Below are 16079 nucleotides of genomic sequence, written 5' to 3' on the forward strand. Positions count from 1 at the left end.
TGCCAGCCAACAGTTGGGTGATTTATCAGAACATCCCAGTGTTTCCTGTTGGCCCCTTCCTAGTATTGGTGCGTGGAAAAGCAGCAGCTTGTTCTCTCACCTTTTCTCTTTAGACCTGTCTCTCGTATTGTTATCCACAATTTTGAGCCTGATTAATTTGAAAGGGCCACGAATAATTAAAATTCATTTAAACCCAATAGGGCCAGAATTCATAGCTAACCTGAAATCTTTTACATTGGCCAGGGAGTCTTTCTCTTTCCCCGTGGAAAGCCCAAGGAAGGCAAATTTAATGAAAAGGCAATCTAGAATGTAATAAGTAATTTTCTAGTTCTCAGTGGTCAGGTAGGACAGTGGAATTTCAAAGATTTTCATCCAACTTTCAGAAGAAATGGCACAGTGCAAATCAAACATAACAAAACTTTATTTTGGTGCATATTAAGGAAAGCTAAAATGCAGGTACCATATACTTTAAAAAAAAAGAGAAAAAATGCTCAAAAGAAGAAATGGAAATGAAAATGATAATGGAAATGAAAACACTACGCCTGTCTGAATTGAATTCCTTTAGGTCCAAAATTGCCACTGATAAAATCCTGTAAAAACTGAAATTATACAGTACACCCCCTGTGCCTGGGATCCCTGAGCAGAAGATAATTATTTCTGTAGACAACAAAGTAATATGACCAGAAGTGGTATTTTTAAAGTATCCTAAGTATACAGTTAAATTTTAAGTTTTCAAAACTATGTAAGCAATTTGGATGTATCAGTGCAATGGATCCAGGAGTAGGAGAGCTTACTGTTCCTACTCAACAGAGGGATGAGGGAAATAAGAAACACCAGAAATTGTTCTATTAATGATTCTAAGCTAGACAAGAGTTCAGCATTATACAGCATTATATAGCATTAGCTGTATAAGAAGGATTCTAGATGGTGTTCACTAAAGAGCACCTTGATGAAGTGAAGAGACTCACAGATCTACAGAAATGGGGCAGTTTGTTGATTCTTCAGATGTTTATGGGTAGCAAAGCTGACACACAGTGTTACCCTGTTGTGTGTTCTTTCCTGCTCTTATTCAGCCCATTGCTGTCTCACCCAGTACCTGAAAGAGCAAACAATGCTTGTTTTAAATTCTTATTCACATTTAATGCAGTGGTGCTGAGTTCCTGTTAATCTGCAATATAGTGGCCAAATACTTTCTGGTCGTTTGGCTACCTAATCTTTATCATTTTCCTTCCTTCTTTTCCTGCCCCTCTTTTTGCCTTTGTTGGCTTTTGGGATTCTCCCTTTATATTCTTTCTGATTTGGACGTGTACCCAGACTTTGTGCTTTGCCACTTGAAACAACCAGCAGATTTCTAATAGAACCTGAGATGCTCTGGATTAGCCTGATTTGGGGATAAGGTGCAATTTGGAGGATAAATTAACTCATCCAGTGGAAACAGGAACAGCTGAACGGATGTCACTCCTTGTGGGGTTACAGAAGGATGCAAATGGCCACTCTTTGATCTTGCCTCCTGTGTTCCCAGAGACTGAATGATGTGTCTCCTACCTCAGAAGAGGAACAGCTTGATACTCATGAGTGCATTGAAGATGATGCTCTTTGCCAGCAGGACTCTCAAACCCAAAACAGCCACGAAGAGTGCGTTCGTTTTGACATTTGCTTTAAAAAGAAGAAGAGGGAAGAAAGTGTCATCTTGATATTAACCCCACCCTGCCCCACTCACCCCCAAAAAAGAAGGAAAATCCACACATAGCCAGATGAGGGATGCAGGAACTGGGGAAAATATGAGAGAGGAATGTAGCAAGTGCAGGGAAGAGAGGAGAATGGACTTCCCATTGCTGTTTTATCCCATGGGAATTTGTCCACTATCTAGTCTGTTAACCTGAAGGTCATTTCTCAATAAGTATTTCCAATTCTGACATTTCTGCACAGGAGAAAGCAGTTATTCATGTTTTGATATTGAGCCTGCAGAAAGTGCAGTTTAATAAGCTTAATAAACTTAAAGTGTAGGTTAACAAGTATCTCCAATTCAGACATTTCTGTACCAAAGGCAGTGCACGTTCCTGCATTGTTACTGAATCCCCAATAAAGCAACTGTACTCTGATGTTCCTTTAGGCAACTCACCTCTTTTAGAAGCATCTGTAATGCTGCAATCATTAACTGTTCCAAATTCTTCAGTTTTCTCTTCTGTCAAATGATAGACAGACTCTATAAATTGTATCCAAACTATACGAAAAAAGAATTGCACAAAACATACCTATAGTTCTTTTCCCAGCAGGAGTTAAGCAGTATTGGAGAATCAGGTGGCAGGTCATTAATTAATTATTAACTTGAATAGAAAAATTAGCTTTCTATCTGTGATTGCAGAAAACCCCCCTCAGGATTGTTGAGTTTTACTTTTCTCTCCCTTTTGAAGGAAAACAACAATTAAAAAAGTGATCGAAAGGTAACCAAAATATCTGGAGAACAATTATATGCCTTTTTTTTATTTTGTGTTTTTCATAGAAGTTATTTCAAGCTTTCTTCTAGCAGGCATGTGTACCCGTGTCCCTTTAACTATTTTCTCTTAGATAAAGTTAGACTCACAAATATTAGAGGGTTGTTTTTATTCTTTTTTGGGATGGGGAAAGTTTAGGTTGGCTTAGTTTTTTGTTGTGCTTTAATAGTTGAATTAAGGTCACATATGTTATATGCTTTTAAATATCTTGTCTTTACCTAACTAAGTGCCTAAATATCTTTCTGACTGCGTTTTTCCTTGCTAGATCCTCAAAGGGCAGGAAAAAATCGTGGAACATGCATCTTCCAAAGTCACGCGGCACTTGGACAACAGCACTGTACCTGGCAGAGTTGTGCTGGCTTTGCTCCTGTTCCCTTTGTGCGTAGCCTTGCAGGTCACCTCTGCATCTGGCTCCACTCCAACGACCTTCATGGTGCTGTACATCCCCCCAGACGTGACCAGAGGTGCCTTCAGGTCATACAAAACAACACTCTCGGGCACATCAAGGCTGATGTTCTCAGGGTAGAAAGACCTCGCCAAACAAGCCGTGTTCAGTTTGTTGTCATGTTGTTTAGGCTTCTTTGATTTGAGCATAATGACTTCTGGGGCAGATTCTTTTTGACTCTCTGAGAAAAAAAGAAGCATTGTTTTGTGTTGATTTCATTTTTCTGCATGCTTTTCTGAGAGCTAAATCATGGATGGTTCAGATACAGTCCAGCCACATCTGTCCCCTGACAGCTGAGTGTCTTTCTATGTTTATTTTTTCCTTCTGTTTGCCATAGAGGAGATCAAAGATGGAAAGGGAGTATAAGGGTGGGATTTTCATTGGAGCTTCTAATCTCTTGGACTCCTAAACTTGTCCTCATATACATATACACACACACACACACATATATATATATATATTTAACTGAGGGACCTTGAAATGAGGGAGGGAAGTTTTAAGAATACAACATAAATTATCATAATAATTTTTAATTAAAAAGATTAAATACTAAGAAGACTATTTACTTCAACTGTAGCTTAAGATGCTTGATATGTATGATATAGATTAAAAGGTTTTGGTGTTCTTTTTTAATTACCCAAAAATGCTTCACTTGATGAGGCTGAAAGGCTTAACCATAACACACAGGGAGAGAAGGCTTTAGAAATACATTATTAGTAAAACAAGTGGAACTTACTTGGCTCAACTGAAAAAGTTGTTCCCGTTCCAAATACGAGCTTGTCTGTTGCCACACTGTTTGCACATAGCCAAATAAACCCACCTTCCTCACCACGCTCTAAAGGTGTATAAAACCAGACAATAAAATGCCAGAGTTGTCCAAAGGATCCATATATGGACAGCAATGAAAGTGCTCAAAAATAAGCAAAATCCTGAGGGCAGAAAACAATAATTTCATTGTAGAGTGATTTTAAACAATTTGATCCAGGTCAAAGATTCTCTCTTCTATTACCTCAATAAGCAGTATACTTCCAGAATAAGTATTCCTAGGAATTCTGCAGTTCTCTTCTTCAATATGTTTCCTTTTCCCATTCTTTCTTCAAAATGTATTGCCCCTTTGGTAATCTGAGGTTTTTGAATGAGACCTTATGGCATTTGTGCCACTGTGAGCTACCCCAAGTTCTCAGCACAGTGATATACTGAGTTACAAAAAGTGCTGCTTCCTTCCCTTTTCCTGTACAGTGTTTCATGTGAGACTTGGAGTCATATGCCCTATATACCACATAAGAAATCACACGGACTTTAAAATAGGGATCTGAAGGTGGAAAGAAAAGAGGAGATTTGAACCTGCTTGACACCTGTAAGATTATAATGAAGGATTATAATGTTGGTCTGGTAAGGCTCAGATTCTAGTCTCATGACTGAATCTTACTATTATTCTACAGCAATTAGCAAAATTCTTCAGAGTTACAGACATGGCACTTTTTTGATGTTGTTTTTGTATTCTCTATGCTCTGATTTTGTTGCCCAGGAAGAAAAAGAATACACACAATCTGGGGGTTTCGAGTTGTCATCTTTCTGGATGGGCCAGTGTGAGGATCATTTGCTGCCTCAGGAAGTCTTTATCCTACTTTTGGTATTTTTAAAAATTAAAAAGAAATTATTGTTCTTTACTAGGTAGAGATACATTGTTCCATGTGAGGAGTTATTAAACAAGGATTTTGCTCTGGGTGGTGCAAAGAGGATTGACCAAATCCTGCACAATGGGCAAGTTCTGCATCCTTAGTGCCACCTGAAACTAAGGACTTGGGTGAAACATTAAATGCAAGCAAAGATAAATTTTGCTTGAATACATCCTTCATATGTAGGCTGGACAGCAAAGCAGCTTCCACTTCAATGTTAGAAGGGAAGTTGTGGTGGTGAAATCTTGCCTGACTGTTATTGAAGATGCTATAAAAGGTGACTTCGTAATGCAAGGATGTAAACACAGCCACATGATACAAGCAAATTACTTTTAATTGAAACACAAATCATGTGGTATTTGCAGTAGGGTAAGTGCGTGGGTACCTCTTCCCCCACCCCAGACAGTGCTTAAACAGCAATCCTTGAAAATGGATATGTCATGGTTCTCTTACCCTGAGGTAGCAGCTCTAAGCTAAACTCATGTTAACAGCTTATAAGGAAAAAGAAAACTTGGGTACAGGTGGTATACCAAGGAAATACATTTTAATACCAATCTCTAACTGCTGTCAAGCAGGGAGAAGGGCAGGAAGAAGGGAAATATATTAACATCCTGAAAAAAAATAAATTTATATGTGGTGGGAGATTATAAGGCAATTGTGAGCTAGTATAGGATTTTTCTACCCAAGTGACAGGGACAGCAAGTGGAAAAGGTGCAAAAGTGCTAGTCTGGTCCTCCACTAAAGCAGTGCTGAAAGTTGGCCATGAGGGTTAACAAACATACACCAAAAAGGAGAAGGGAGTGGACCTCTAAGCTGACCAGGGCATGAAGAGGCCACACTGGAAATGGCCTCAGAGTTGATGGGCCCTCCTCCTTCCCAGAAGCTATGAGTTGCCTGGGTGACTTCAGGCAGGCTCTAAGGCCTCCTTAGTGTTTAGCAGCTATGGAGATTCTGCAGCAATCTAATCTATAGCCCATGAAGATGTTTAAGAATGAATGCATTAACTTAGATTTGCTCTGATAGTGAAGTACACTGGCATTGTCAGAAACTCAGACAGTGTTCCTTGCAGTGGTCCATGAAGATATAATGAATGGGAAGAAACTGCATCTGTCATGGGCAAAGAAAGGAGATCACGATCTGGGCCATGGAGGAAAACATTAATCAAGAGGGAATTAATGCATAATCTCTTAAATCATTGAGTGGAAGGAGAAACAGATGTGGAAAAGGCAGGAAGGGTGGGAGAATTATAACACTAGATGGAGGTGGTGGATAAAGGGGCACGGCTTGCTGTGAGCTGAGCTGAAGATAGAGGGATCCATCTCAATGGTGATGCTCAGTAGTAGAGTGTAGGGTCATGATCTGGTCAGGGAAAACCAGACCTGCCACATGGAGCTAAAATCTTCTTACCTAGCTTTGAGGGCCTGCATTTGAGAGAGTCATCCGGATGTTGTGAAGAGAGTCATGCACCAAATACAATTGACTGAACTGTTCTATCTCTCTAAAGTAGCTTGGGAAGCGAAAAATTTCTTTAGAACCAATTGTTTCTCTGCAATGAAGTAGAGGGGACACAATGGGTAACTTAGATAGAAACTTCCAAACTCTGTCAAGTAAAAACATGAATCTGCTAAACTGGAGTTGGTAAGAAGTATGTTCAAAATCAAATGATCTGGAGACCAGCATCTGTATTTAAGTGTGAGAAAAACTGGCATGGCATACAGTGATTGTCCCATAGCTTGAACCCCAGTCAGAATCAGATGTGTTCTTCAGGATGCAGCTGTCTGGGGGAAGATGATGCCGTGAGGAAGTGGGGTTAAGTTGCACCTTCAGGCTTTTCCAGAAGTCAGTTTGTGCTGGGTGGTTCAGTCTCCTTTAACCACTGTGTCACCGAGACCACACAGTGGTGAATAGTCATACAAAAACTGTCTTTTCATTTCAATGTCAGATGACACCTCTTCTTTGATGTCTTTTGAATGCTGCATTTTTTCTTCCTCTGCCCTTTTGTTGCTGGAAAATCAAACCACAGTTACAGTTATTAATAATAGCATTGCCAGCATCACCTTTATGATAGATTAAGGTAATAATACAACTCTTACGGAAATATTGCCCACAGTTGGTGACACTGAATATAGATCAATTTGGATTGTAAGAGACCTTTTAACTCAAATTACTTGATTCCAGATATATTTTTAATAAAATTCTAGAGATTTAAGGGAGGATACTTTCTTAAGAATGTCAAGAACCAGACACAGTCAGATTATTTTCTTGTGTATTAAGATTATTCTGTACCTAAAATTATTTATATCTCTAATATTTCCATGGTCTAGAAAAAATAAGTCTCTGATACACAAATTCTTCAGAGGTTAATTTTCGTTGGTATCATTGCCTCTTTTTCTGTGTGGATTCTGGGTGGGGGGCGAGGGGTTGTGGTGGAAAGGGGTGGTGATATTTGACCCAGAAACAGAGAATTAAAGAATAGATGAGAATGGAAGAGATGTTACAAGGCTGTTAACCCCCTGCTCAAAGTAAGGTCAGATAAAGCAGGTCACCAAGGACTATGTCTAGTTGAGTTTTGCATACGAAGACTCCACAGCCTCTCTGGGCAAATTGTTCCAGTGCTCAGTCACTCTCAGGAGTGACCTGCCCAGGTCCAGGATGTGAAAAATCTTTTGCTTTGTTTAAGTGGAATTTCCTGCATTTCACTTTGTGCCCATTTGCTCTTGTCCTTTCCCTGAGTACTACTCAGAAGAGTTTAGCTTAATCCTCTTTACTCCCCTCTGTCAGGTATTTATACAGAGAAGATCCCCATTTCCCAATCAACCTTTCCTCCAGGCTGAACCACCTGGTTCTCCCAGCCTCTCCTCACCATGACAGACACTACAATTCCTTAGTGATTCCTTAGAGAGTGGTGGTGAACAGCTGGCAGCCGGTCACTAGTGCGGTCCCCCAGGCATCAGTGTTGGTCCCAGTTCTGTTTAATATCTTTATTGATGATCTGGATGAGGGGATCAAGTGTACCATTAGCAAATTTGCAGATGACACCAAGTTGGGGGGGAGTGTTGATCTGCTGGAAGGCAGGGGGGCTCTGCAGAGGGACCTGGACAAGCTGGAGAGATGGTCTGATTCCGAGGGGATGAGGTTCAACAAGGCCAAGTGTCGGGTCCTGCACTTTGGCCACAACAACCCCCTGCAGCACTACAGGCTGGGCACAGAGTGGCTGGAGAGCAGCCAGGCAGGAAGGGACCTGGGAGTTTGGATTGACAGGAAGCTGAACATGAACCAGCAGTGTGCCCAGGTGGCCAAGAAGGCCAATGGCATCCTGGCCTTTATCAGGAACAGTGTGGCCAACAGGTCCAGGGAAGAGATTCTTCCCCTGTGCTCAGTGCTGGTGAGGCCACATCTATTGATCCCAAGTCTCACTGATATTTCCCAGAGCGAGTCCAGGCAACTGTCATTTGAGAAAGGGCCCTGCCACCACTGCAGTCCCTCCCCCTTTTTGTGCTTCCTCTCCCTGCAATGGCATCACTGTGTGCTGCCTGGCACAGAAGTAGGTGGCTGTGTCCGAGGCTGTAAGGGAATGCAGCTGCAGGGAGACCTTGCTTTTGATTTTATCTGCAGAAAGGGTAACTCGGCCTTGGAAGGTTAGGGAATAGCCTGTGTTATTCCCAAAAGGGTAGATCCAGCCTACAAATTGCAGGTGCCCTCCTGGGGTCTGGCGGACACAATTCCAGTCATATCGAGGGCTGTCCAGAGCTGCTCCCTCTACAGTGCAGGTGAGTGAGAGTGAGCCAGAGACCTTCCCCGCCTTAGGACCAGATGCCACCATCTTTATGTTGGAAAGGGTACCTGGAAAGACATAAGGGCAGGTGGGAGATTTGAGTGTCTGTGAGAAAGCTCATGGGTGCAGTAGTCCATCCTGGGGTTGTAGGGTCCACAAAACCACAGAATTTTGGCCTTTAGTTCCAGAACTTATGCCTGGAGGCAGTGGCTTGTCCAGACACCACAGACCAAAGAACTGCTGAGGTAGGAGACTCACAAGACCCTGTGTAACTTCTCGTTAACGCTGTATCTTTAAATATGAATCCAGAAGCTTAGTAGAAGGAGAGCATGGAGGCATGGAGTTCCCAGCCCTTCCCAGTTAGCCTGCTCCTTTCACCAGCTATGCTTGAACACATATCCCCATGCACAGAGGGTGCAGAGAACAGGCTGGACGTGGACACACAGGAATTGGTTTGTTAGTTGCCCATGAGCACCAGAGGGACAAGAAGCTTTTTGGCCTTCTATTGGGGCTCTTAAACCTTCCCAAGAAATGTCCTACCCCTAGAAAATACCAAGTCTGCTCAGAGTGAGACTGTGCAGCTCCAGAGTGAGTCCTGAGGGTGCAGGATGCACAAAACTAGAGATGTGCTCTGGGAGCTGCTCCTAGGGGTGGTGGCCTGTGTGTCCACAGCAGCCCCACACTGCATTGTGGAAGAACTGTGGCTGATGTAGGAGACACATGGCACAGGAGAGGTGCAATGAGACCCTGGGTGCTGTCAGCCCCTCTCCACCTGTCACCAGCTGCACCTGAGAGCTTACACCTACCAAAGCACAAGAGGATAGGTGCAGGGTGCTCAAAGGCCCCCCATCACTTTCACCTGTTGTGTCACACTCTCAGGATTGCTCCCCACCGCCACAGACAGCACATTCAGCAGGGACAGGGTGTTTGGTAGGGGGAAAGGAGAATGCTGGGGTGCTACAGCCTGCTCCTCTCCCTTTTACAGAGGAAAGTTAAAGCTCCAAAGATGTCCTCATCCCCTGACACAACCTTCCTCTGTCCACAGGCTGGATACTTCAAAATGGCCCTGTGTTCCTGAGACCCCTCTTGGGACCTGTCTTACCTCCTGCAGTTGCTGCCAAGAGAAGACATGACAACATCAGAACCACCTCCTGCTCCTTCTCCTCCAGCTACAGCCTGGTTCTCCCCAGTCCCCACCTCCAGCAGGACAGTGCATTCTCTGGGGGTCTGCAGAGATGGGTTGGGTTACCATGGCAGGGCAGAGCTCAGATCTGCCTAGGGCACAAAGACCCAGCCTGGCTCCCATCCCTTCTAGCCCTGGGACTGGTGGACCTCTCTTCTATGCCTGGCAGTGGGGTACTGCAGGGCTATATCAGACATCCATCCTCCAGCCTCCACACATCCTATGGGAGGACAGGAAAGGACAAAGTATTTTGGGAATTATATGTGTCCCAGGCAGGGGAAAACACACTCCGCCCCCCCCACCTTGTCTATGTACTCTTCCCAGGAAAGGGAGAGCTCTCACCTTTAGGGAGTGCAGAAAAGGTGATGACCAGCATCCAGAGGAGCATTGCAGGCTTCCCCAGAGGAATTTGCATGGTGCACCGAGAATTAGGAAAGTAATATTGTGGGGCTGAGAAGGGCTCACACATTCCTCTCTTTGGGTCAGCAGAGAAAAGGCCTGTCCTTCCAGCACTGAAGGCTCAGACTTCCTTCCAACTCCTGGCAGATTTGCAGCCTTTTCTGGGCACTTTGTAGCTGCAGGTACTTTGAACATGGGGGAGTTGGGTACACATGTCACTGCTGCCCAGGGCGGGGCAGGAAACCACACTTGCTTTTTTGTACTGCTCAGCCTGCACTGGAAATGCAGGGACTTCTCTTCCCTCCCAGGGCCCCTCACCCTTGTGTCTCTGAACCTCCTATAAGGGGCTGTGGCCCTGGAGATGATTGTGGTCGTGCAGTGGCTAGGAGGGGACAGCTCCACACTGTGGAGAGGATCTTCTCCTCTGGAGTGGTATCCTCCCTCCCTCAGCTGCCTTACATGAGGGGATATGACCCCTGCCTGTCACTTCTGAGGTGTCCTGCCTGGCAATATGTCAGGGATAGGAGCTGAGGCAGGGGAAAATGTCCTTCTCCCAAAGACTACTGTGTTCTGGAGAACAAATCACTCTTACAAATGCAGTGTCTCCAATGTTCAGAGAGGAACATTCAGTAAATATGTCAGTCCACTTCAACCTACATACCCCAGGGGGGACCCTGCAGCATTCCAGGAGTTGTCAGCCCTGGACCTTCGAGAACACCTCAAGAGAGGCTGGTGCTCTGCTGTTGAGCTGTTACAGGCTCCTGGGTCTGAGGAATCTCCTGGAACCTCTGCCCAGGAGCAAAAGAGCTGAAGACACTGCCTGCAGGCTCCAAGATGAATGAGGTAGAGAGGCTTAAAAATCTGGTGTGGGAGGACAGAGGAAATCCCACTGCTGGAGAAAAATTTTCAGACCTTTACATGCTAAGTCTCTGGCTGCAGTGCAATGCAGATCAGTAGCCTGGAAGTATTTCTTAGAATTGGCACATACCATGGTTTATGCAGAGGAGGAGAAGGTGCTCCTGAGCAGGCTTTCCCTGATGCTCTGTCAAAGGACAGGACACAACATCTTCCTTCTGCCAGGAAGGTCTGCAGGGGTGCTCAGCCATGTGTACACCCAGAGATGGCCGGGGCTGCCCTTCAGAGCAGGGTCCCGGTGCCCCAGGAAGCTGTGTGCCAGGGCAGGGACTCCTCCCTGCCAGGGTCAGGGTCTCCTGCCTGCCAGGGTCAGGGTCAGCACCCAGCTTGCCTGGACAGCTTCCCATGGCATCTCAGGAAGAAGCTCTGGGGGGAAAGAGAAACCCCTTTCAGGGCAGGTCCAGCTTTTGGGAGGGTGCTGTGTGAGTCAGGTCTGCTGACACATCCAGACAGGACATCTCTAGCAGAGACTTTTCAAGAGGAAACTCAATGGAGGGATTAGTTTAAAGTTAAGGACCTTTCTTGTGTTTTCATTTTCCTACTTTGAAGGTAGTGGGGTGAGGGGAGAGAGGGAAAAGGAGCCCTCCAGTTTGAACAAGTCACTCAGATGCCTAATCTGTAACTTTAAAAGATCAGCAGATCTTCTGGGAGCCTTGTAAAGTGTTTTCAGCCACTCCTCTGCCTGTGGACAGCATTAGCATCAGCTTTGGATGCTAATAGACCCTTCAGGTTGTTTTGACCTGCCCTTCTCCATCTGCAAACATGAACATGTGCCCAGCCAGTGCCTTGCAGAGATGGGTGAGTGCACAAAGTTTGGGATGCAGTCTGTGAGCACTGATAGGGAAAAAACTAGGGAAGGGGAAACATCTCCCAAGAGGAAAATCTCCAGGCAGCAGGAATATGATCAGAGTATGACAGGAAAGTAAAAGCAGAAATGTGGGAGGGATAATTCAGAAACTATGATCCCCTTCAAAGCACACAGCTTCCTCTGAGCGAGCTCCTTTGTCTTCTCACCAACCTTTGCCCTCAGGGCTCTGTGTTCCAAGTCCTGAAACATCTCCTCTGCAGCCAGACCTTCCCTCCCCGCTATTAGGGCTACTTTCAGTGTTAGGGTTTTCTCCTAAGCAAGCTGAATCTGTCTGAGATGACCTGAGGATTCTGTGGTGCACCAGCTCTGAATGAGGATAGTTGACCATGACCTGCTCTGCCCTTACGAGCTATGTGCTACAATTGTGGCTATGTGCTACAATGGTTTTGATATCTGAATTAGGACTAAAGGCCTTTATTTGACTAATAAATTCAGCAGCTGGACTGGATTAGGTGAAGCAATGTAGGGATGTCCATGAGACTACCGCCTTTATAGTCACTGGACATCTAGTAGATACAGCTAATGGGGAAGAGAGAGACTGAACATCTCTCTCTCTCTGTGGCACATGACTCAATTTGATCAGAGAAATACCTCTATCAGCTGCCTTGAACATAACAATTGTGTTCAGAATAAGCACAAGGGACAGGTTTGCTTATACTAAAATGTACTCTTTAATCTACATCATTGTGTTTATATCTAACATTTCCTATTTCTCTTCCAAAAAAAGTTATTGTTCCACTGTCCCTTGTGGACATCACTACATGCAGTTTGGACTTAGCATACAGTTAAGGAGTGTTTTCCTGTTCATTAAGTTGTATTTTGTGTAACTTTTGTTTGTTTACAATGAAGAGAAATCTTCCCGTGCCTGTGTGCAGTCAGTTCTCTGAGGAAAGCAGGTGGGAGTTGGTGCAAAGGAGCTGTAACATCCCACTGAAGCTGCAGATTTCAGTGGAGAAGTCTGATGTAAGGAAAAGTGATGGAAGTCCCACAGGGCAGATAAAAGGAAGGTGATGAGGAAGTTTGTTGTTATAGTGTCTGGGCTCAAGGAGACTGCTTTTCCTGTCCACCCAGATCTCCTTAGGACACCCTCTGGATCATGCTTCTATCACTTCTTCTGTAAAGTGAAAAATTATTATAATATTCTTAAAAAGCAAAAATCCTTTCTTTTTAAATGGTCATTGAAATCTTCATCATTCACTACTCCCCTGAAACCTCTCCAATTATCTGTACAATTCTCAAAGACTTGAAGAAAATTCCAGAATTTTAATGAGCCCCAGGGTGTATTTGGTTCTAAATTAGTTACTGAGAGGAGATTAAACAAATTGCTCAAGAAGACAAAGTCAGAATGAAATTCTGAAGTTTCTTGGAGTATTAATTGGCCCCACTGAGGGCCTTTACTGACAAAGCCTCTCCACGGACTCATTAATGCTGAAAACTGGAGGCAGCGATGAGAGTCAAGCAGAGGCACCACGCAGGTGGTTCTGATGCTGTGTAAAGCCTCGGGGTATTTACCAAGGCAAATGCCAAGCCCAGACTATCACTCTCCTCCTCCCCATGCATGGCTCAGGGCTCTTCCTGGGGCAATAGGATATGAGCTTTGTGATCCCAAGTGAAGGACATGACACCCAGCCTCCACGGGGGATTCAACGAGCTGCTCTGCTGAGGCTCCAGTGTCACGAGGACATAGAATCATGTCATCATAGAATGGTTTGGGTTGGAATGGAACCTTAAAGACCACTTTGTTCCAGCCCCCCTGATGTGAGCAGGGACACCTCCCACTAGACCACGTGGCTCCAAGCCCCATCCAACCTGGCCTTGAGCACTGCCGGGGTTGGGGCAGCTGGGAATCCCCCAGACAGTGAGGACTGACAGATTAACTCTGATCTGCAACAGCATGAATGACGACTAACTGCATAGCTCAGACTAATAGGTAGAACTGAATGCTTTATGACTAATGCTGGTAAGACAACTAGATAAAAGAATCAGCTAACTGAGCCTGATTAAAACAAACAGATGCCAACAAAGCATAATAAAAATGTGGCAAGCGTTGAATAGTTTATTGACAAGTGGTGCTAGAGAAATGAAAGCTTTTGAGAGTAGGTACTCAAATTCTGAAATGTTAATAAGTTAATAAGTTTGCATTCTTGACAAGAAAGGAAGGAATTTACTAGCAATTTATTAATATAATTAATTTATTAATAATTAATAATATAATAACCATTCAATTAATAATTAACTATATAATAATTTTATTAATGATTAATTATATAATTATATCTATATAATTAATACTTTATAGTTATGCTTTGACCCCTAATAGATAAAAATTAGCACCTCCCAATTAATTAACATTAAAATTATCTGATGCCATCTACTGGTCATCCAGTAGATGACCCTCTACTGGAACAGTGTGGAAAAGAGAAGGTGCATACTTTTCATCCTTAGAGTGTCTAGGTTTGCATCTAGGTCTATGTGTTTCCATCAGAAGTTCCTGGAATGGATAACAGCAGGAGCAGAAGTCATGTTCATAGAATCACAGCATCACAGAATGACTTGTGTTGGAGGGGACTTTAAAGATCATCCAGTTCCAAACCCTTTGCCATGGGCAGGGACACTAGACCAGGTTGCCCTGTCCAACCTGGCCTCGAACACTTCCAGTGTTCCAGTGTTCCAGTGTTCCAGTGTTCCAGTGTTCCAGTGTTCCAGTGCCCCACATGGAGCAGCCACAATTTCTCTGGAGCGCTTGTGCCAGGGCTTCACCATCCTCACAGTAAAGAATTTCTAATTGAAACCTCTCCTCTTTCAGTTTAAAATTATATGTTCTTTAGACCCCGTTTCTTCATCTTTTTCTTGACCCTTCAGCACTGCCCCACGTGCAGCTGCAGCACACCGTGGAAGTGCATATCCACATAGTAAGCAAACTCTTTGGGCATGCTCTTTTTGGGAAGCACGTTGTCATAGTAATGATGGGGCAGGGAATGGCCATCTGGATGCAAAGAGAACGGCCAGAATCCATAGAGTGTAATGTGTTGGCACAACTCCAGGGCAGCATTCACTAGAATGAAACCAGAGGAGAGGCGATAGACGTGAAAACCACGATCACGCCAGTACTTGCTTAGAGCACTCAGGTACTGAGGGTGGAAGAAAATGACGTGAGACTGGGAGCCAGCGTCCTCTAAGGCATAGAATGCTCGGTAAGAAACATCACTAAGTCCAGGGAAGGAGAAAGCTGGGATGAGAAACCAAGTCTTTCCATAGGAAGATGCTGCCTTCACAAACGGCAGGCGTCGACCAACCAGACCACGAAACCTGTGAGGCAAGAGATGTGGGACTGTCATCCTCTGCCAACACCATCCTCATTCCCTCCTGCCTTCTTATGCTATTCAGCCCCAAAGCAGTGAAATAACAGTTGTACTCTTCACCTCCATTTTCTCTTACTACGTGCCTTTTGGGTGATCTGAGTTCCAGATCCTCAGGTGCACCTAACACAGACCAGAGGAGCTGCTTGAAAATACCCAGAAGGTTTGATAGTGAGCTGCTGATTAAAATGCTGGAAAGAGATCTTCAAATTTAAAACCTTCATGGTCCCACAGCTCAAAATTCATGGAGAATGATGTCCCATACTGGTGGAGCAGAGGACTGGGAGAGAGTTGATGCCACCTGCTTTTAGACATCTACTACACAGGTATCTACATCTGAGCTAATTGCCTAAATGTCTTTTTTAGTCACTGAAGGGAAAGAAGTACAGCTGGATCACAACCTGATCTGTCTTATTTTACATATCTGCTGTAGGACAAGGAGTACCTATATTCTTCACTAAATATGAAGAGCATTTATGCAGCTAGGTGAGATTGAATAGTTCCCATCAGAACTCCTCCCAACAGCAGCAGCTGGGAGCCCCTCTGCCTGACTTGATGTCACCCTTGAGAGGATCAGCTCACTGGAACGACTGGAAATTCTATTAATCTCTAGTAGTAAGATAAAACAATCAGTCTTGATCAAAACTCTGCTCCAAATAACTCCAAGGCTTGCAGTATTCCTCTGTATACCTCTGCACAGAGGGGAGAATCTCATGTCAGTAAATGTCAATAGCTTCTTTTTTGGACAAGCCTTGCATGGTAGCAAAGGTCTGTCTGTTTTCTGGGACCCAGAGCAGAGGCAAAAGACATTGCCTCTTCAAGACCATAGTATAGGGGGGGAAAGAAAGTTAGGAGTCCTGTTCTCTGTTTTCACTAGCACACCTATTACCTTGTGTTAAGGATACTTGGGTTCACAGTGGCAATATTTGTCTTTCTGCCCACATCATCAGGGAAGTCCATA

At 44.2% G+C, this 16079-nt stretch overlaps 1 pseudogene; it reads right to left on the reverse strand.

Moving 5' to 3' along the window:
• Positions 1-1282: 1282 nt before the first annotated feature.
• On the reverse strand, positions 1283-9965 carry LOC113998804 (annotated as a pseudogene).
• Between the last annotated feature and the right edge of the window lie 6114 nt (positions 9966-16079).

The sequence above is a fragment of the Pipra filicauda genome, unplaced genomic scaffold, assembly GCF_003945595.2.
Source record: "Pipra filicauda isolate LSUMZ 115617 unplaced genomic scaffold, ASM394559v2 scaffold7_size6619720_pilon, whole genome shotgun sequence".
NCBI classification, from domain to species: domain Eukaryota; kingdom Metazoa; phylum Chordata; class Aves; order Passeriformes; family Pipridae; genus Pipra; species Pipra filicauda.